The sequence below is a fragment of the Prunus mume genome, linkage group LG6, assembly GCF_029339155.1.
Source record: "Prunus mume cultivar Tortuosa linkage group LG6, ASM2933915v1, whole genome shotgun sequence".
NCBI classification, from domain to species: Eukaryota; Viridiplantae; Streptophyta; class Magnoliopsida; order Rosales; family Rosaceae; genus Prunus; species Prunus mume.
Window position 1 is genome coordinate 18,750,643 of NC_142703.1, and position 22,966 is coordinate 18,773,608.

Sequence of the window (22,966 nt, forward strand, 5' to 3'; positions counted from 1 at the left end):
TCATTGATTTCGAGTCGGGAATAGAGCTGTGGCAAGCAATATAGATCCCCCTTTACCCTTAGAATTTTGGGATTATGATTATGGCTTAGGTTCCTAAAAAGCTCCAAAGATTTGGGCCGTATCTCTATCGAACTGCCCATGTTGGTTCGCTTCAAGGTTTGGGGAGATTCGCCTTACCTTCTATTCGATAGCAGATCGAGAAACCTTGGCATGGTATTTACCTGCTCGACCACAGGAGTAGGTAACATCGCCGAAGCGTATCATCTGATTTTACTACGAAGAAAGGAACTCGAAGTGAGACGGCACTGTCTTGTCCAACGCAACGATATGGCCCTCTATCATCTTCTATCTGGTAGACTTGGTAAAAGGGCCCCGACTTACATTTTCTTACATATGATTATATTTGTAGGATTTGCTTATGAGATGTACCTTGGATTCCATATTCAAAGTTGGGTTTGGAATAGACCTGAATTGCTTGGAGGGGTCAAGCAAAGAAGGGACTGCATTTATGAAGGCCTTTGATGAATCAACTGCTCTGTCCTACTTTCGTTACGTTGATCCATTCTGGAAATTGAAAAGATTTCTCAACCTTGGTTCCGAGGCCTCCCTTAAACAGTATGTCAAAGTCATTGATGATTTTGTGCACCAAGTTATCAGGAGCAAGAGGAAATTGCTAGAGGAGCAAAAGGATGTTGTAAGTTAACTTCGCACTTGTACATTATCTTTCATTGTCATCTTCCTCTGTTTGTGTGCATCACTGAAAATACTTCTATAATTTTTTTCTTTGAAATTGAAATTTATGTTATGTTTCAAAGAATGACAAGGAGGACATACTATCGAGGTTTTTACTGGAGAGCGAGAAGGATCCATATGAAATGAATGACAAATATCTAAGGGACATCATTCTGAATTTTATGATTGCTGGCAAAGACACCAGTGCAAATACACTCTTATAGTTCTTTTACCTGCTCAGCAAGAACCCTCTAATACAGGAAAAATTTGTACAATAAGTGAGGGATGTCGTTGGCAATCACATTGGTAAAGAGAAAATCGATGAATTTGTGGCGAACATAACTGATGCAACTCTTGAACAAATGCATTATCTTCACGCGGCACTGACAGAGACGTTGAGGCTATACCCTGCAGTTTCCATTGTATGTATGTACTCCAATAACCCTGTATTAGTTTGCTTTATGATTCTCTGAATGAGATGCTTGCTATTCGTTGTACTTATTCTAGTTTTTATGAGAATCTAAACAGGACAGTGCCACAGCCTTGATAAAATCTTGAGCTTATTTTATAAAAACCAACACCATGTAGTGTTGGCTATTGTGAAAGAAGAGCGGTCTAATTGTTTGTCAGTTTCCATTATGGCCAAATTTATAAGCACTGAAAATATTGACATCTTTGTGTCTTTGGCTCTCCTCTAAGGATGGGAGATGTGCAGATGTAGATGACATTCTTCCTGATGGCTTTAGAGTGAGAAAAGGAGATAGAGCATGACCTATGCCATGGGCAGAATGCCTTATATTTGGGGACAAGATGCTGATGATTTCTGACCTGAAAGATGGCTAAACAACGGAATTTTCCAGCCTGAATCACCCTTCAAATTCGTCGCATTTCACGTTAGTACCTTGTTTTCTTTATCTTTAACACACAGGTTAATCATCCAAGTTTTCACTAACAGTTTAACTTGTGCTATTTGCAGGCAGGTCCTCGGATTTGTCTAGGGAAGGACTTTGCTTATCGGCAGATGAAGATAGTAGCAATCGCTCTTCTTTGCTTCTTCGCTTTAAATTGGCTGATGAAACGAAAAGTGTAACATATAGGACCATGTTCACCCTACACATACATGGCAGTCTCCCTATGCTTGCAGTTCCAAGGACAGCTTGATAAACTTCCTCTATGTGAAGCTGAAGCAAAACAAGGTTCACTTTGATCTGTAAGAAGGTTTATTGCCTTAAACCTACTGAAGTGATCTTCTAATCAATAAAGGATTGCAAAGACTTATTGTTTATCAAGGACTCAAAACCTATCTCGATTAGGCAGCCTGTAAACAATGTTTAAGATGGTTAATAAAAGGCTTAAGGGTTCCTAGTTCTACAAGGATTGGAACATATTAATTCTATCGCATGAAGGATATCTCTAAGTTTTTCTTGATGGGCAAGACACTTAGAGAGATGCATATAAATAGAAGGCTCCCTCCTAGATCCGATACAACTAAGCTAATCAGAAATTCACCCATCAGAGTTATAGCTATAAGGAAAAGAATCTTCTATACCTTTGCGCAATTCAATCTGCTTCAGCACCATGTCAGACTCAGGTTAGTGTTCAACATGTTATAGCTTTCAAGATTAACATATGGTATTAGAGCTTTAGTTATATCATGTTCTACCTAACAAATCTCATGCAGGAAAATGAAAAGAAATAAACTGACAGTTTTTAAGTTATAAAGTATGAACATGATAACAGTATAAAGTATGAACTTTATCATGTTCTTGACGGTTTTTACAGATCAATGCTTACAGTCTTTGTGTAGTGATTGAGTAAGTCAAAGCGACTCAATCATTGCATGATCACTGTATTCAAAGTTCATGATCTAAAATTTGCATCATGATGCAAAACATGTCGAACGGCTTTCTGTCCAAAGATGTAAGTAGTTTGATATGTTTTCATCATGGTGGATTGACATGGGATATGGATAGATATGGATTGGTGAAAGATTTTCTTCTGTCTAAAGATGTGGAAGATCTTTTGCTCAGGAAATTCACATCTGTTTGTTTTCCAGTGTCAATAAGCATGCTTAATTTACTGTCCAAAGATGTGAGTTAAGTATGTTTGATTAAAGTTTTGGGGAAAGTTGTTTATATCAAGTGCTTATCTTGTTTTAAAACAGGTATAGTCAATCATAACTCAATTCAAACTCTCACTGGCTCAAATTATAAGAAATGGACAGAAGATGTGGAAATTGCTCTTGGACTTCTGGATTATGAAATGGTTGTCACTAGTGAAGCTTTAGCAGTGCCTGCAAATGAGGCATCTACTGAGACTAAGGCAAAATATGCAAAGTGGATTAAGGCCAACAAAATGGCAATTCTGATCATGAGGAGGTCTATTTCAGAAGAAGTCATAGGCAGTATTACTGAAATTGAGAATGCTAAGGAGTTCATTGAAGCTATTGCAGAAAATTTCCAAGGATCCAAGAAAGCTGAAATAGGCACACTCATGAGCCAATTGACAAATATGAAATACAATGGAGAAGGCTACATAAGGACCCACATTCTGAACATGGGTGACATTGGAAACAAGCTGAAAGCCCTGAAAGTCAATGTAGATGAAACCATGATGGTGCACTTAGACATTAACTCTCTACCTAGCATTTATAGATAATTGAAAACTACTTATATTGCTCAGAAGGAGATATGGTCAGTTGTTGATTTGATAGGTATATGTGTGCAGGAAGAACAAAGTATTAGAAAGGACAAAGGCAAAGAACAAGTGTATTTGGTGCAGGATGCTGAATTCAAACCAAAGGAATGGACCAAAAACAGGAATGCAGATAAGCAGCAAAGGAAAGATGAGACTGCAAAGGGCATGGGTCCAGTAGGTTTGAAGTGTTTCTTCTGCAAGAAATTTGGACACTTGAAGAGAGACTACGGAAGATACAAACATTGGATGGGCAAGCAAAAGGGAAAAGGTAAGCATGAAAACGTCTCTGTGATTTATGAATCTAATACAATTGAAGTTTTATCTAATTCATGGTGGTTAGACAGTGGTGTAACATTTCATGTGACTAACTTTTTGTAGGGATTCAAAACAAAGAGGGTGCCAAACAAGGATGACTTGAAGGTGTTCGTGGGAAATAGAGTGAGAGTTAGAGTAGATTTTGTTGGTTTAGCTAGTCTTGAGTTGGAGTCAGGATTTATTTGGAATTAGTTGATGTCGTTTATGTTCCTTCTATGACAAGGAACCTGTTATCAGTTAGCAAGCTTGTAAAATCAAACTTACAGTTTGAGTTTGATGAGTCTGGTTTCTCCATTTTCAGAAATAAAAGTTTTATTGGTAATGGATTGTTGATTTATGGAATGTTTCGTTTGAACTGCAAATTACCAAATCAAACTACAGAGATGATAACTGTGATAAGCTCAAAACAGTCTTGTAATACAGAATCATTCACATTGTGGCATAAGAGACTTGGACATGTCTTGAAAGAAAGAATGAATCTCTTAAGCAAAGAATCAATTCTTCCACCACTTAACCACCATGAAAAGGATAAAACATGTATTGAATGTACAAAAGGAAAATTGACAAATCTCATAAAGAAAGGAGTAATAAGGAGTGAGAAACTGCTTGAAATAATACACACAGATATTTGTGGTCCTTTTCCAATCGACACACATGATGGTTTTAGGTATTTTATTACGTTTACTGATGATTTTTCAAGATATGGATATGTGTATCTGATAACAGAAAAATCCAAGGCATTGGAAATGTTTAAAATCTACAAAGCATAAGTGGAAAACCAGCTGGATTCCAAGATAAAGGTTGTAAGATCAGATAGGGGAGGAGAGTTCTATGGCAAGTTCACTGAAAAAGGAAGAAATCCAAGACCTTTTGCAAACTTTCTGCAGCAAGAGGGCATCATTGCACAGTATACAAATCCCAGAACACCACAACAGAATGGTGTTTCAAAAACAAGAAATAGAACCTTAATAGAGATGGTGAGGAGCATGATGTTCTGTGCAAAGCTTCCTACTTTTCTATGGGGAGAAGCCTTAAAAAGTGCAAACTACCTTGTCAATAAAGTACCTACCAAAGCTAGAAACAAGATACCCTACGAAATCTGGTGCAAAAGAAAGCCTAGTTTAGCTCATCTAAAGACTTGGGGATGCAAGACAGAGGCAAAATTGTATAATCCAATGCAAAAGAAGCTTGATTCCAAAACTGTGAGCTGTTTCTTCATAGGATATCTAGATAGGACAAAAGGTTACAGGTTTTATTGTCCTGAACATAACACAATATTTGTGGAAACATAAAGTGCAATCTTCATTGAGGAAGAAGAAGGAGGATCAAACGATGCAGATTTTGATTTTGATGAAGTCTTGGAAGATAAGGAAACTCCAGATGAAAACCAAATGAGAGATGTAACTATTTTACCTTTTGATGCATTGGAAGAAAGCCAACCCTCACCAATGCATGAAGAAAGAAATAATGAAGAAGGTCAAGTGACAGAAAACCACAAATTGCAGTAGAAGAAATGCAGACAGATCAACTAGTACAAGTTCCAAACTCACAACTCAGGAGATCACAAAGGCCTAAGAGGCCGGCCTTGTCAAATGACTATTTGTTTACCTACAAGAATCTGATCATGACATCAACACTGAAGAAGATCCTGCAACTTTCAAGCAGGCCATGGAAAGTAGCAAATGCACACAGTGGTCTGTAGCCATGGAATCTGAGCTAGAATCAATGAGCAAAAATGGGGTATGGAGACTAGTTGGTTTACCGCCAGGATGTAAACCTATAGGATGTAAGTGGATTTACAAAACCAAAAGAAATGCACAAGGACAAATAGACAGGTACAAAGCCTGACTAGTGGCAAAAGGTTACACACAAGAAGAATGAGTTGATTACAATGAAATCTTCTCTCCAGTGTCGATTAAAGATTCATTTAGGGTTATCATGGCTTTGGTTGCTCATTTCGATCTGCATCTTCATCAAATGGATGTTAAGACATCTTTCCTAAATGGAGATCTGATTAAAGAAATATATATGAAACAGCCAGATGGTTTTGCCTCAAAAGAGGAAGAGAATTTAGTGCGCAGGTTGCATAAATCGATATATGTTCTAAAACAGGCATTAAGACAATGGTATCTCAAGTTTGATGAAGTTGTTAAGTCCCAAGGCTTCATTGATAATCCATTGGATGAATGTATCTGTGGGAGCAAATTTCGTCCCACTAGAATATTCGCCAAAGAGTCCTTCGTCTTCTCCACTTCTCTTTCTCCATGCAAAACAGATCAGAGTAAAAGGACCACACCCGGGGGGTGCTGGCCAAAGGTCCTCCGATGCCTAAGTTAGGTAGGGTGTTTCAAGAAAAACCGGGTGGCCAGAGTGTGTGTGGTGGCCGGAGCCTTATGTAAGAGAGAGAAAGAAAGTGGTGGCTAGGGTTTGTGAGAAATAATTTATGCAGAGTTTCAGTATGAATTTAGACGTACCTTCACCTTTATGTGTGGCCATCCTTTTATAGTAGTCTCGGAGGTTAAAGTTTTAAAGGAATAATTCCGTAGTTGGTAAGGAATTATTCCTCCCCGATTTGGCATTGATTTGATTAATTAGGGATTTGATTTATTAGGGTAAATCAAATCCCTAATTGTGGTAGGTATCAACTCAAATCTCAATTTAATTAGATAATTATCAATTTAATTGGGTAACCCCCAATTAAATTGAGTAACTCCCAATTAGGTTGAGTAATTCCCAATTAAGTCAAATAATCCCCAAATGGAAGGAATTATTTGACCTAGGGTTTTGATTTAATTGGTTCCCACAGTATCTATATGAAATTCAATGGAAGGAATTCATTTTCATGCTGCTATATGTGGATGACATTCTTTTAGCCAGTGACAATTTGTCTATGCTGCATGACACTAAAAGAATGCTATCAAATAATTTCGATATAAGTGATCTGGGGGAGGCAAACTACGTTATGGGAATTGAGATCAGCAAGGACAAGGAAAGAAAGATGATTGGTTTATGCCAAAGGCATATATTGAGAAAGTGCTTAAGAGGTTCAATATGGGCAATTGCACAGGATGTGATGTTCCCTTCTCTAAAGGTGACAAATTGAGCAGTGAACAATCCCCTAAAACTGAGCAAGAGAGACTAGAGATGAAGGACAAGCCTTATGCATCATTAGTAGGAAGCTTGATGTATGCACAAGTCTGCACTAGACCAGACTTGGCATTTTGCATAAGTGTTCTTAGCAGATTTCAGTCTAACCCAGGCCAAGAACATTGGATTGTAGGCAAGAAGGTATTAAGGTACTTACATAGAACTAAACAGTACAAATTGGTCTATAGAAAGGTTGAAAATTTGCAGCTGGAAGGATATGCAGATGCAGACTTTGCAGGATGTCAGGACACTAAGAAATGCACATCATGAGTTGTTTTTCTATTTGCATGAGCTGCAGTGGCATGGAAAAGCATGAAACAACCTCCACCATGCAAGCAGAATTCTTGGCAGTTTATGAAGCCACTTCAATGGCAATGTGGCTTAAGAATTTCATGTCCATGCTGAGAGTTGTGGATTCAATACAGAGGCGGATTCAGTTATGGAATGACAATACTGCAGCAGTGTATTTTGCACGAGGAAATAAGAGATCACGTGGAATGAGGCATTTGCATTTAAAGTTCTTATCTGCGAAGGAAAAGATTCGAGATGGAGAGACTACTCTAAGTCACATTGGCACAGATTTTATAATTGCAGACCCCTTGAATCAAGGGTTGCCTAATCATATTTTTCACAGACACGTGGCAAGCATGGGATTGCAGTTCAGTTTTTATACCTAAAGTCAGTGGGAGTCAGTGGGAGCTAGAGTTTTACCGTTATGTTTTTGTTTTGATTTTGTTAACTAGTTTTATCTAGGCAAGTTTTGTTTTACAGACTTAATTAAATTGCTTTTATATGATGTTCTACATTTACTATTTCTGGATGACAAATAGAATGAAGGCCAAACTGTAATCATGCTAGCATACTGATTGCAGTTTGAATCTATGAATGAGTCATTAATGTTTGTTTAAAAGGAGACCTTGGTAGTCTTGAAGGGTGAGCAAAGAACTGTTTCGTTTTGTCACACTTACAGTAAAACCAAACAGGTTCTCGTTTTTCAATCTAGTTGGAAGCCTTATGTGTTTTGCAGATTCATATATGTGGTTATAAAAGTCTTGGATATTATATATCCAGTGCACTTCGATAGTCCCTTATGAATTCTAAAAATGATAGTGCCTTGATAAAAGGAACAAGAGAGTTTTGAGTTCCACATGGCCATTAAGTGATGAACAATAAGTCTAAATTGATTATTTGATCAAGTGGGAGAATGTAAGAAGGTTTATTGCCTTAAACCTACTGAAGTGATCTTCTAATCAATAAAGGATTGCAAAGACTTATTGTTTATCAAGGACTCAAAACCTATCTCGATTAGGCAGCCTGTAAATAGTGTTTAAGATGGTTAATAAAAGGCTTAAGGGTTCCTAGTTCTACAAGGATTGGAACAGATTAATACTATCACATGAAGGATATCTCTAAGTGTTTCTTGATGGGCAAGACATTTAGAGAGATGCATATAAATAGAAGGCTCCCTCCTAGATCCGATACAACTAAACTAATCAGAAATTCACCCATTAGAGTTATAGCTATAAGGATCGGTTTTCTAAGGAAAAGAATCTTCTATACCTTTGCGCAATTCAATATGCTTCAGCACCATGTCAGACTCAGGTTAGTGTTCAACATGTTATATGTAATTACCCAAACTTTAATTAATATTTAGCTATTACTTTATTAAGGAAAAATGACACTTTTGCCCTTAGACTATTTTAGTAATTGATAAGTTGACTTTTTGACCGGAGAGGATTTTGGAAATTTTGTTTGCACCGTTGCGTAGAGCACGACGAAACGAGTTCGTAGACATGCGGCACGCTCGATTCCGAGCTGTAACGAAGGAGGAAAGGTCTATAAACCAAAAGGACGTAATGGGAATTTTAAAATTGTCGGTGCTACAGTATTGCTACAGTAACCGGGTCTATTTCTCCTTCTTCCTCGCGAGAGAGACCAGATTTTCTGGTTCTCTCTCTCTCTCCGCACACACTCATCTTCAAGCAACGATTTCGTCGCCATCCGAGGTCCGTTTTGAGTGAAATTTGTTGCAAAAGTTTCGTGTCGTTGTCCTCTACGTAACCCAGCTCAGCTCCGACGCCAACCGCAGCGAATCCACCGGAAAACTCGAAGGAAGTTGCCGGTTTTGACAGAATTTTCCAAGCTTACGTTCTCCCTCGATTCTTCACCAAATTGGACGAGTGAGGTATGGTTTTCCAGCTATTTTTCGTAACTTAGCTGCTGGTTGGGTTAGATTTCAGAAATTTTAAGCGTAGAGCGTTCGTTTTACAACTTAAGTTTCAGCCGGTTTTGAGGGTAAGATTCCGGCCACTTCCGGCCACTTTTTGGGGTAGGTCCAAGAACAAAAGTGGTTCCAAATTGGGTGTTTTATCTAAGTTAGGAGTTTGGGCAGGCGGTTTGGAGTTTTTCCGGCCGCCGGAAATTTCTCAAGCCACCCAAACTGCCGGCGCGTGTGGCGGCGCGTGGGCAGTCTGGTGGGGAGAATTCTCAGTTCCAGAATGATCCTAGTGTTCTCACGAGTGTGTAGAAATTCGCGGATCTCAATTCGGACGTCGTTTGAGTGTTAAGCAGACTTTTACATAGTATGCATTATCCGGTTCAATAGTTTCGAACCGTTGGATCGTGATCACTTTAAAACATGTTAATCTAGACCTTGCCAGGATTGTGTAGGATTCGACGGATCATGAATCGGAGTCTCGGATACTCCGGAATCGCGAACCCTAGGGTTAAGGTTTTAGAATCGTCGATCGTGTGATCGTGACGAATCTAACCGTCCGATCGAAATCAGATTCACGGGACGAATGTCCTAGGATTAAAGGAACGTAATGTGGGCATAGGAATAACTTTTAATTGATGCACGCACTTCTAGAAGCCGGGGGTTAGAGTTTTATTTAAACATTTATACCGAGCAGTTTTATTAATATATTTTATTCTGGTATTTGAATCAGGCATTCGGGCACCAGTTGACCCGCAGGAGGGACCTTCCAAAGGTCCAGCGAGCTCGGACCAACCGTGAGTGGACTTTTTGTTTTCATAAATGAATTTATGCAATTTACTTTCAGTATTTAATCTTGAATAAGTTTTATTCAAAGAAAAGTGTTTTATAAGTGAGACATGCCTTTAAATATTATGATTTGCATGCTGCCGAGTGGAATATCCTTTAGAGACACAGAAAAAGAGAATTTTAGCTAAACATCGGATAAATGGCAGAGTCCAGCCTTAACAGAAATTGTTATTTATCAGATTTTTCAACAAACTTTGCTTATTACTATTATTATTATTTTCTAAGCCACCTTAGGTACCCAGATATACAGATGTTGCCTTCGGATATGATGATGTCTACGGACATCCAGGTTGCCTTTGAATTTTATCAGTTGCCTTCTATTTAGTCAGCATGCTTGATTTGCCCCACGAGTTCCTTGGTACGGACTCGTGTGGAGCGAGAATGCGGATCGGGTTGACTACGGTCCCAATCCTGCGGCTCGGTTGACTTTGTGTCAGAAGACCTACCAGGGGAATTGGGATATCGGGAATTGATGGCAAACCAGGAATTGACGAAATAGATGGGTACACCTAAGTGGTAGTTTTAAATGGATTTTAATGCTTTACAAGATTAATGTTAACCATGAATGTGTTTGGTATATAATGCATGAATACATTGATTTCAGTATGTGTATGATAAAGAAAATGAGTTAGTTTTGTATAATTGTATTTTTACTGTGGGGTTAGTATGTTCTTACTTATTTTTTCTAAACTTTGTTTTTGGGGTCCACTCACCTTTTTAATGTTTTGCGCCCCCAGGCTGTAGACGTGCATCCGAGAGCCACCACAGGGCATTCCCGCTTCCCGTTCTTCCCCATTTTGACGTAGGGTTCCTTGGTTCACCACGTTACCTCCTTTGTAATTAAACCTGTATAGATGCTCTGAAAATTGCCTGGAACGTCTTTAACTGTTGAAACTTACTTATTTTTGTTTACTGGCAGTTGGTGTATATATTTAAGTACTTGTTGAGGTGTAAATTTTGGGAGCGTTCAATTTATGAGGAGACTGCAATTTTCGGTAGAAGTCGGATTTAAGGAATTAAATTTTAAACAAAAGGGCAACCAAGTCAATTGTGTTCGGCAACCACCAGTGTCGATCACAAGCAGAGTTCGGCTCGAATTCAAAGCGGAATTTGGGTCGGGTCCTGTCATTATAGCTTTCAAGATTAACATGATCAACTCGTGATATTGGAGTGTGAACACTATATTTATGTATATACAATTAAATGACACGATAGCATGTGATATGTTATATTTTAATAGAAACAACCTTGTTGTAATATGTAATTACCAATACATAAGCATATTCGGTAAAACCATGAACCTTCCAAACCAATAATGCTCATAAAAAAAAACCATTGACTTGTTTATATCCAAACCAATAATGCTCATAACAATGTCCAACTCTATCAAGTTCATGATGCCTACAATTAACTTCTACCAACTCTATCAAGTTCTTTTAACTAATTGAAATCGAAAAGGAAAAATAAATAACATTATATTATAGATCAACGTAGAGTGCTGTCTGGTTGCATTTTGTTCTTCTCTTCATTTCACTTTCAGTTTGCAACCTTAGCTAAGAGGCCAAAACTCTCTCCCTCTCTCTCTCTCTCTCTCTCTCTCTCTCAGAGTTTGCAACCTTGCAACGTTATTTATATATACTTTGTAAGGCCTCTAGTTAGCTAAAAGAAAGATGGGTATTTTCTATATCATCTTCACCTTCATATTGTTCTTTCTCTTCCTAACCTTGTCCCTCTTCATACTTAGAATCTTCACAGGCAAGTCCATCAGAAACCCGAACTACCCACCTGTAAAAGGCACTGTCTTCCACCAGCTCTTATACTTCGACAGACTCTATGATTACCAAACTGAAGTTGCCAAAGAACACTCAACTTACAGGCTTTTGGCCCCGGACCACAGTGCAGTATACACAACTGACACGCGAAACATTGAGCATGTTCTGAAGACCAACTTTGGCAGCTATTCGAAAGGGAAGTATAACCAAGCTATTCTGTCTGATATTTTTGGCCAAGGGATATTTGTTGTTGATGGAGAAAAGTGGAAGCAGCAGAGGAAGCTCGCGAGCTTTGAGTTCTCGACGAGAGTTCTTAGAGATGTTAGCTGCTCTGTGTTTAGAAGAAATGCTGCCAAACTGGTTAAAGTTATTTTTGAGATTTCGGTTGCCAGGGGGGTTTTCGATATGCAAGTCAGTAATCTGAAGTCGCCAACATATCTTTTCTTGTTTATAACTTGTCTTCTGGTCTTGTTTAAATCACATACTGTCCCCTTGATCAAGTTGGTTTGATAAACATTAATCAATAGGGCTGACCTAAGATCAACTTTAATTTTGGCTGGTTTTTGGTACAAAAGATTATAGAGAAGAAATCATGATCTTTGAAATTAGGGGATGTATCATGCCATAAAAGTACTCAGCTTGTAAACTCCAAAAGTTCAGGATTTTCTGTCTATTTTGTAAGTAACTTGGAAAATAGAAGATGAATCTGATTTCGTAACAGCTGATGTAATGATATAAGTTGTTATTTATTTTTTCTTGTTTATGATTCTTCTTGTAGGATTTGCTCATGAGATGTACCTTGGACTCCATATTCAAAGTTGGGTTTGGAATAGACCTGAATTGCTTGGAGGGGTCAAGCAAAGAAGGGACTGCATTTATGAAGGCCTTTGATGAATCAACTGTTCTAACCAATTTCCGTTATGTTGATCCATTCTGGAAACTGAAAAGAATTCTCAACCTTGGTTCCGAGGCCTCCCTTAAAAAGTATGTCGAAGTCATTGATGATTTTGTGCACCAAGTTATCAGAAGCAAGAGGAAATTGCTAGAGCAGCAAAAGGATGTTGTAAGCGAATTTTACACCTGTATAGTGGCTTTGCATGTGGTTATATAATTTTTTTTTCTTTTGATTCTGCATTGAAGCTTCCATTTTATAGCATTAGTTTTATTAATGAAACTTTGAATTTTATGTTATGTTTCAAAGAATGACAAGGAAGACATACTATCAAGGTTTCTATTGGAGGCAAGAAGGATCCAGAGGAAATTAATGACAAATATCTAAGGGACATCATTCTGAATTTTATGATTGCTGGCAAAGACACCAGTGCAAATACACTCTCATGGTTCTTTTACCTGCTCAGCAAGAACCCTCTAATACAGGAAAAAGTTGTACAAGAAGTGAGGGATGTTGTTGGTAATCAGGCCGGCAAGCGAAAATCAATGAATTTGTGGAGAACATTACTGATGCAACTCTTGAACAAATGCATTATCTTCACGCGGCACTGACAGAGACGTTGAGGCTATACCCTGCAGTTCCCATTGTATGTATATACTCCAATAACCCTGTATTAATTTTCTTTATGGATAGTTTTTGAATGAGATATTGTAATTTGTTATAGTTGATTGTTGATTGTGAGAACCTAACAGGACAGTGCCAAAGCCTTGATAAAATATGTGCTAAATATATCAAAACCAACGCCACAAGAGAAATATTCCTTGAAAGTACCCCATTGTGTTGGCTATTATTAAACCATAGATGTTTAAGTCTAATTATTCTTCAGTTTCCATTAGGGAAATGAGTTTAATATCTATGGTTCTGTACATTAAGGTGAAATTTTCATATACTAAAGTTAAGGCCAAATGCGTAAGCACTGAAAATATTGACTTCTTTGTGTGTTTGGCTTTCCCCTTAGGATGGGAGATTTGCAGAGGTAGATGACATTCTTCCTGACGGCTTTAGAGTGAGAAAAGGAGATGGAGTAAACTACATGGCCTATGCCATGGGCAGAATGCCTTATATTTGGGGAAAAGATGCTGACGATTTCCGGCCTGAAAGATGGCTCAAAAATGGAATTTTCCAGCCTGAATCACCCTTCAAATTTGTCGCATTTCACGTATGTAACTTATTTTCTTTTTCTTTGGCACATAGCTTAATCATCCTAATGTTCACTAATAGTTGTTTCATTGAATTGGTGCTACTTGCAGGCAGGTCCTCGGATCTGTCTAGGGAAGGACTTTGCTTACCGGCAGATGAAGATAGTAGCAATGGCTCTTCTTTGCTTCTTCCGCTTCAAATTGGCTGATGAAACAAAAGCTGTAACATATAGGACCATGTTCACCCTTCACATAGATGGCAGCCTCCCTATGCTTGCAATTCCAAGGGCAACCTGATAAAATTTCCTATATATGAAGAAAATCAATGTTCAAGGTTATCAAATTATGATATTGTTATGATATTTGCAGGTTTTTACTCTGTATTCTGTTTGTAATTTGTAGATAATGGAGGCAACCTTGTAAATATATGTAAATTAGCAAATATGTAAAACCATGACATTCATGACCCCAAGAAACTCTTTGCAATCTTGGTAGAGAAGTTGTGTCTGCGTGAATTAGCTAAAGTTGATATGGAAGAATTTGTCATTGTTTTTAGCTACCGTTTATGTGGTCGTTGCCGTTGTCGTGGCCATTGCCGCCGCCATTGATGTTTCCTTTGTTTGCTTCACTGAATGTTGCTATGGTCCTTGCCGATGATGTTGTTGTGTTTTGATCCGTCTCTACAACATTAAAAAAACCCTAACCCTAAACACCACCTATTTCCGTTGCACTATACATCTAGCCTATAATCCTAGTCTGCTGTAACCATCTACCGTGCTCCCTCTTCGTGCTCACGGGTTTCGTGTTTTGCCTTATCTACCGCCGTGCTCACAAGGTTTCGTATTCTGCTTATCTGCTGTCATGCTCACGGGGTTTCGTGTTCTACCTTACCTATTGCCGTGCTCACGGGTTTCTATGTTCTGCCTTATCTACTGCCGTGCTCATAGGGTTTCTGTGTTCTACCTTACCTATTACCGTGCTCACATAGTTTCTGTGTTTTGCCTTATCTGGCTTGTCACTTGTTTCACTCGTGGTTGACGAAAAGACCATCTCTACAATCGGTGCTTCTCAAGTATGGTGTTCTGCGACTCGCTTGTCAAGTTGGGCGTGCGAAATATCTTTGCCCCAACTTGAAGGAGAGTGTTGGCGAGTCCTTAGTTAGGATTTTGGTTTCTTATTTAGTTAGAATTTTGGTTACTTACCAATTATTATTTAGTCCTTTTGTAATAGAGGTTTATTTCCTATTGTAATTTAGATATATTTCCTATTTTGTTTAGGGTTAACACATCTTGTACTTGTATAAATACCTCAATGTTGGAGAAAAATAAAAATATGAGCGTATATTAGCATAATTACATATTTGCCTTACTTTGTTTGACTCACTCACTATCAATGATGTAGATTACCCAACATCCCACAACAACTCATCCAATGATCCATATAATTGGCGCATCCATGCACCTGGCGCATGGTAGAATTTTTAGATGGTCCTGATCAGCAACTAGGACACAGACAATCATAGAAATTTATATCCATGTCCCACATGAGCATGAGAGGGACATGGATATAAATTTCTACCCGTAAAGTTATTTTGACTAATTCAAATCGACAAAACATGGAAAAATGTATAAAATTATTTATATTAAAGAGCAACATAGAGTGCAGTCTGGTTGCATTTGTTCTCTTCTCTTCATTTCACTTTCAGTTTGCAACCTTAGCTAAGAGGCCAAAACTCTTCTCTCTCTCTCTCTCTCTCTCTCTCTCTCTCTCTCTCAGTTTACAAATGGCAGTCACAGGCTAAAAGAAAGATGGGTATTTTCTATGCCATCTTCACCTTCATATTATTTTTCCCCTTCCTAACCTTATCTTTCTATTATGTTTCCTATTTAGATCGGTGTACTAGATACTAAGTTATATTAGGTTTTGATAAGAGTTTAAATTAGGTTATACATTGAGACTCAAACCCTTGTGGAATAAGGAAAGATTTTGGTGGATGTGAGCGCAGATCTAGAGGTGAGATATCACTCATGATCATATCGGGTGATGATAAGAAGAAAAACAGAAAATTTTAAAATAAAAATCCTGAGATAGTTTACACCATAAATTTTCCATATGGACCCCATGAGGATTAATGACATGATATGGGCCCATTTTTGTCACAAGCTTGGCCCAACTGACCAGATTACAAACCCATCTTAGCTCAGGCTGGAACCACAAGCCCATTCCCAGATCTTTAATATTGACTGATATGAAATCCACAGTAACTGAGTCAAAATGGTACTCCTTAACGATATGTCGTTTAGACGAATATCAGTCAACTTTATGTCGTTTTCACCTTTTATGACCCTTATTTGCTCATGAATTTAATTATGAGGTCCTCCTCCCTTCTTTTACGCAATATAAAAGATAAATAATTTCTGTTAAATTATGACTAATAGAACATAATCTATTCATAAAGGCAATATGACAAAGCTCCGCATGCAGTGTTACAACAAATACCTTTTCTTATAGACAAAGGCTTCTTGCAAAGTTTTGTGGGTTCCAAAATCATTACCATCCTTATAGTGGGTTATTGAAACGTTTAGACAAGTTTTGACCCACATAATCGCTTAGTTCACAATTTCATTGGCATTGCATGTCCTGAAATTAAAGATAATTAATATTGTATAGAACATTTCTTTCGTGAGAACATGCTTGAATTCATAATTTCTTTTGTCTGTAGAATGAAACTTGGAAGTGGGGGGAGTGGTTTGTGGAAATAAAGGAAGAGCGGTGTGTCCATATAGCTTTTGGAGTTTGTCCAATTTCAATAAGGTTTATGGTGGAATGAATTCCCTGAAAAATGTGTGAATTTTGTGACTTGTAGATGATGGATGACTTTTGTGGGATTTTAATTATCAAGAGAGAAGTGCTCATAGGATGTGCTCAGCAAGTGTGGGGTTGTCTAGCTTTGCATTTGCACAAACTTTGACCAACATCTCCAAGATGTAATAATTCTTCCCTCCATGGCAAGTGTGGGGTTGTGGGTTGTCTAGCAAAGGCACGTTGTTTGATATTGTTTTTCTTTCCTTTTAATTTTAAAATTTTAATTATTTTTTATCAATCACTCACGTTTGGTTTTCACGTAGTCCAATATAAGAAGGTGGTTGCTTTTATTTTTTTATTAATATATTGGTGGGAACCAAAATCAATTGTACTCATGAAGAGAAACTTGTCTTGGTTGTGGGGGGCCACGATAACACTTGTCTTATATACTTCCTAAAGTTGTAGGAAGCCAAGACGAAACATCTTAAAATTTTGGAGAGGGCCAGGCCCTAACGCCTCACTGCTTGAAAGGTTAACCACAAAATTAGGGGCTGGAAGTCTTGTCAGGTCCCTGAATCATCTCATATGTTGAAATTATAGTCTTGGAAAAGCATAACTTAGGACCAAATTAGTGTGACGTTGTTTGTAATCAAGTCATTGTTACTTAAATTCCTGCAGGTTACAAAATAGTGTGAATTAACAAGGTTTTTAGGAAGGATTATTGGCCAATAATTCTCTCTCTCTCTCTCTCTCTCTCTCTCTTTTAAGTTATAGCAGAAATGCAAGACACATTTCTTGTAATAATAAAAAGGTTTGTAGGAGTATGCTATGTATATGCAAGACACATAAATTGTTCCTTTTTCAGCATGGTCTCAATGTAGCCAGGGTGCTTTTAATTCATGTGGTGTAAGATTGGTGGGATTAGGTAGAGGTCTAATTAGGATATGCTGGATATTATGATAATGACATTAGGATATGGCTTTTGTGTTTGCTATATACACATGTGTCTAATCAAGGCACAGTGGCTTGTGGCTTATAGTTAGTTTTGTAGTACGTCATGTGTGTTGTATTATACATTGCATTACATACTAACTTGGTTGGTGTGTGTTGTGTCATATATGAACCTGAAGTTCATTATTTATTTGTGCCTATATGAACTTGAATTGGTTGGAAAAATTCAATTCTTAATCTTGTAGTTTTATCTACATATTGAATCCATATTAATATTATATTATCTTGGAATTTCATAGTCTTTAATTTATTTAATTTATTCTTTGTTTATACCACTTTACTCATTTTATTTTATTTTATTTTGGGTTATTAGTTCATTTCGTTTTACAATGGTAAGATAATATGATATATAACCTATACATATATATATATATAGTTAGTTCATGAGTTTGGCTTATAACTTTATGTATACCGTGATATATATTGTTTTACTATGTATATATATATACACACCTATATATGTATATTTGTATGCATATAATATTGATACTTACGGTCTTGTATTATATATATAACTGAAATCATGATTGCCAGAAGTAATCAATGCCCATTTATTATAAATGGTTCACATTTATATGAAAAGATAATATTCGTTCCACTCTATACTATGTGTATTATGATGGAGCTGAAAAAAAAAGGGGGGGGAATTAAGACTCAAAGATCTTGATCCTCAATATATTTAATGAAGGACATCTTGGTATTATTTTGATGAGACCAAAATTCCCGTCGTTAGGGGGAAATTTAGTTGTTCCTGAAATAACAAAGAATGCGTGAATGATTATGAAATATATTTATTATTGTCTCATCAAACAAATTGGTATAGAAGATAAAGCCATAAGCATATTCAAACACAAAAAGGATTGTAAGTCAAATGACAAGAAGCATATACAGACACAAAGTAAGTGACTACTAATAACCAAATTGTTGCACACCTGAAGAAGCATGACAGATTCATAGATTGCAAAAACTAAACTCCCCATAAAAGCTGTTAGATGCTTGAAACATGACAGATTTATAGGTTCAAAAGACTTAACTCCTCAGAAGATGAGATTAATTGCAAAGTTTAAGCCCTATTCAAAATAACGCTCTAGAAGAGGTTATGATCCACATTCTATAAATTGTACATCTTAGAAGAGATATTTATCCTTGAAGTGACAATGAAAGCCTCTTAAGTGGCACCGGTACCAGAAAATAATGAAAGCAATGAGATGATTATAAATTATGCATGCACATGCACATGAGAATCGTGGGATCATGAATTGATGATATATTGGTTTGTGTACTAAAGTTATTAAGGGCTATACATGATGATATTGCACCACTTGTTATAATTGTCCTCAAATGTAAATAAAGATTGGCTAACTGGAAGAGGCAGTCTAGTAAAGTTGGATATTTCCGGAAAAAAGTGCAATGATTGAACCTATAGTTAAAACACCAAAAGGATATAAAAATGAATATGTTACAAATTGGTGTTTGAGATGAAGTGAAATAAATCACTTGATGATATGACACAACGTTTCCAGTAAAGATATGGGATTATGATGGTGAACATATGCAGCTATGTTATGCATATTTATGGAAAATTCATGTGTATAAAAATTCTTGAAGGATTCAGAATGCCTGAAGCAAATGATTAAAATATGATGGCTTGTAAGGATTCTTGTGTGGATTAAAGTATTGTGGAAAAATATGGTATAATAGTCTTAATGAATATCTATTACAAAAGGGATATATAAGTAATTTGGAAATAAGTTTACCATCATTGCAGTATATATATATATATATATATATATATATATATATATGAAGAATTTTGTTAGAACTCTTGAAGAGTTTACAAAGGATTCCCTTAATTTAATAAAGAATTGGAGATGAAAAATCTAAAAAGATTATGAAGTTAAGCATATCGCAAGAAGCAATCTTTTGAAGAATAAATTCTAAGAGATGTAAAATGTCATACATTATATAAATTATTGAAATTAAATCTCGAAAAAGTTAAGGAGCCTGAAGCTCAATGTCTATACTCAATTTTCATGAAATGAAAATGATCTAATTGCCTCAAGTGATGGTATTGACTGAGTTATGAATTCGAATTCAAGTTCAAAATCATTGCAACGTATTCAAATTTTTAAAGAAGTTATCAGAAATATTTAGGTCTCTTGAAGAGCCTATGACATGCTAGCATAGTATACAAAAATTTATATGAATAGCTTATTACATCATGCAATTTTATCCTCCTATCCTCATAATGGTAATATATAAGTTTGCCTATATTATTATTTTGATGATATTATAAAATATGATGTTATTTTAAGAATTGTTAATATAAAAGGATTTGTGAAAATAGTCTAAATATTTTTGGTATTACTCTAACCTTAACAGGGATTCAAAGGAGTGAAAAAACATATATCCTTCAATGATGATATTGAAGAAATTTTTATACAAGCATTACCAAAGCTCACTCTGCAGGAGGAAATTGAGATATCAATATTATTTGTGTTGCATTTTCAATTAATTCAAGTTTGTCATCATCAGGGGGAGTAATTCATCAAGGATAGCATTATATGCGCGTTGTACTCTTTTCCCTTCGACTAGGGTTTTGTCCCACTTGGTTTTTTCTAGCAAGGTTTTAATGAGGCAGCATAAGCGCGTCCAGCACCATATCAATGATCCATTAAAATGTTGCACTTTTTTTCCCTTTGTTTAGATTTTGTCCTAATGAGTTTTCCAAGCAAGGTTTTTAATAAGGCAACTATGTCATTGTATGGTGGACATCCAAGGGGCAGTGTTGTAAATGCATGAGTTGGTGGATGACCACTATACCTCTTAGCATTCACCCTTTCTAATTCTATGTAACCAGTTGGTACCGTAACTAACCAAGCAACTAGCTAGGCTAGATCATTCACATGTCATGCTTTGAGAGATCATCACCTTAGCCAAAGAAGTATTACCACAAGTCACAACTCTAAGCAAAACAAGAGGAGTCCCACATTGGAAAACTACAAAAAGTGAAGACTCTCCCTCACTTATAAGAAGAGACCATTCTTCCACTTAGAATGGGATCCCTGGGCTGGGCTTTATCTTTAATCATGGGCTTCCCTCTTCTTATTTTTATATTTTGGTCTAACCCCATGTACAAATGTAATCATACATTATTATAATGAGAACATACTTATCTGTGGACGTAGCCTCATTCATTAAGGGTGAACCACGTATATCTCATCTTCGTATATTTATCGTTTGCCCTAATCTGCTTCTTGTGTCGATTCTCACAGACAGCGCCAAACTGTTGATGCTCTTTTTGGGAGGGTCAACTTAGATAGAGGTGGAATGGTGGATTATGGGTGAAGGTGAGGACATTTAGCATGTGTGTGAAGATTAGGGCAAACAATAAATATACAAAAAACAGGATATACGTGGTTCACCATTAATGAATGGGCTACGTCCCCTCCCTCTAATGTCCTTCTTACCCAGGGACTTGGGAGACTATGGGTAATGCACTATACAACTTGGAAGACGAACTGTGGTGTTGCTCGGCTAGTGCACTTAAAATTACAAGTCCCCAATCAAGAAGTACCTTCTTACTCGCTAACTTGGGATACTACTGTTGATACCATAACTTATCAAGCAACTAGCTAGGCTAGAATATCCAACTGTCATGCTTTGAGAGATTATCACCTTAGCCAAAGAAGGATTACCACATGTCACAACTCTAAGCAAAGCAAGAGGAGTCCCACATTGGAAAACTACAAGAAGTGAAGACTCCTCATTACCTATAAGAGGAGATCACTCTCCACTTAGGATGGGATCCTTGGGTTGAGCTTTATCTTTAATCACGGGCTCCCCCCTTCTTATATTTATATTTAGGTCTAACCCTATGTACAAATGTAATCATACATTATTATAATGAGAACATACTTCTCCGTGGACGTAACCCATTCATTAAGGGTGAACCACATATATATTGTCTTCTGTATATTTATCATTTGCCATAATCTTCACACACATGCTAAAGGTCCTCACCTTCACCTATAATTCACCATTCCACCTCTAAGTTGACCCTCTCAAAACTAGCATCAACAGTTTGGCGCCGTCTGTGGGAATCGACACAAAAAACCTTTGTCGATTCTCCTTTCTTCGGTCCCCCTCAGCACCCCTTTGTTCAACTTCTCATTCGACACCCCCGTGCCTAAGCATAATACCTTGCGACATGTAAGATTTGTTCCTTTTGCACCCCCATGCCTAAGCACAATACCTTACGACATGCAAGATTTGTTCATTCGACAACCTCTTTTCCTTCGGCACCCCACATGCCTAGCCACACTGCCTTACGACATACAAGCTCTGTGTCACATTCGGCATCCCTTCACCTTCTACACCCCCGTGCCTTGGCACATCGCCCTGCGACATGCAAGTTTTGTGTCATCGGCATCCCCTTTGCCTTCGGCACCTCCATGTCTAGCTACATTACCTTGTAATATGCAAGCTTTGTGTCGCATTCGGCGTCCCTTCGCCTTCCCCACTCTCGTGCCTAGGCACATCGCCCTGCGACATGCAAGCTTTGTGTCTTCGGCATCCCTTTTGCCTTTGGCACCCCCGTGCCTAGGTACATTACCCTGCGACATGCAAGTTTTGTGTCGCCTTCGGCACCCCACGTCTAGCCACATCGCATTGCAACATCCAAACTTTGTGCCTTCGGCATCCCATTCACCTTCGACACCATCAAGCCTAGCTTAGCCTTAGCCCATCTTAAGCCCGTCCTAACCTCCTTGCCGAACGGCAAGGCTCGTGTCAAAAAGATGAAGGCTCATAAGCGGCTCCAGAGGCATTGTGCCTTCGGCATCCCTTTGCCTTGGCACCCCCTACTTGGCCAAATCGCCTTGCGACATGCAAGCTTTGTGACACCTTCGGCACCTTTTTTACCTTTGGCACCCTCGTGCCTAGCTACTTCGCCTTACAATATGCAAGCTTTGTGCCTTCGGCATCCCCGTGCCTAGCCACATTGTTTTGCAACATGCAAGCTTTGTATCACCTTCGACATCCCTCTGCATTCTACACCCCCGTACCTAGCCACATTATCTTGCAACATGCAAGCTTTGTGTGGCATTCGGCATCCCTTCGCCTTTGGCACCCCGTGCCTATGCATATTGCCCTACGACATGCAAGCTTTGTGCCTTCGGCATCCCCTTTGCCTTTGGCATCCCTATGCCTTACAACATGCAAGCTTTGTGTCACTTTCGGAACCCTAGTTCCTAAGCACATCGTCTTGAGACATGCAAGTTTTATACCTTCGGCATCCTCGTGCCTAGGCACATTGCCTTGTGACATGCAA

At 37.8% G+C, this 22,966-nt stretch overlaps 1 long non-coding RNA gene and 3 pseudogenes across 3 annotated transcripts; all 4 read left to right on the forward strand.

Annotated features, from left to right (window-relative positions):
- The first annotated feature begins 415 nt into the window (after positions 1-415).
- Positions 416-1,893, forward strand: LOC103335777 (cytochrome P450 704C1-like; annotated as a pseudogene). The gene is made up of 4 exons (XR_016128319.1): positions 416-694; positions 816-1,154; positions 1,432-1,625; positions 1,709-1,893. The product of XR_016128319.1 is annotated as a cytochrome P450 704C1-like (transcript).
- A 417-nt stretch (positions 1,894-2,310) lies between these two features.
- LOC148916323 (uncharacterized) lies at positions 2,311-3,936 on the forward strand (annotated as a pseudogene).
- A 4,882-nt stretch (positions 3,937-8,818) lies between these two features.
- On the forward strand, positions 8,819-10,902 carry LOC148916324 (uncharacterized). Its single transcript, XR_016127711.1, has 3 exons — positions 8,819-9,076; positions 9,840-9,903; positions 10,693-10,902. It is a non-coding gene; the product is annotated as an uncharacterized LOC148916324 (long non-coding RNA).
- A 170-nt stretch (positions 10,903-11,072) lies between these two features.
- On the forward strand, positions 11,073-14,382 carry LOC103335779 (cytochrome P450 704C1-like; annotated as a pseudogene). The gene is made up of 5 exons (XR_016128318.1): positions 11,073-12,138; positions 12,506-12,790; positions 12,929-13,265; positions 13,638-13,838; positions 13,930-14,382. The product of XR_016128318.1 is annotated as a cytochrome P450 704C1-like (transcript).
- The last annotated feature ends 8,584 nt before the right edge of the window (positions 14,383-22,966 follow it).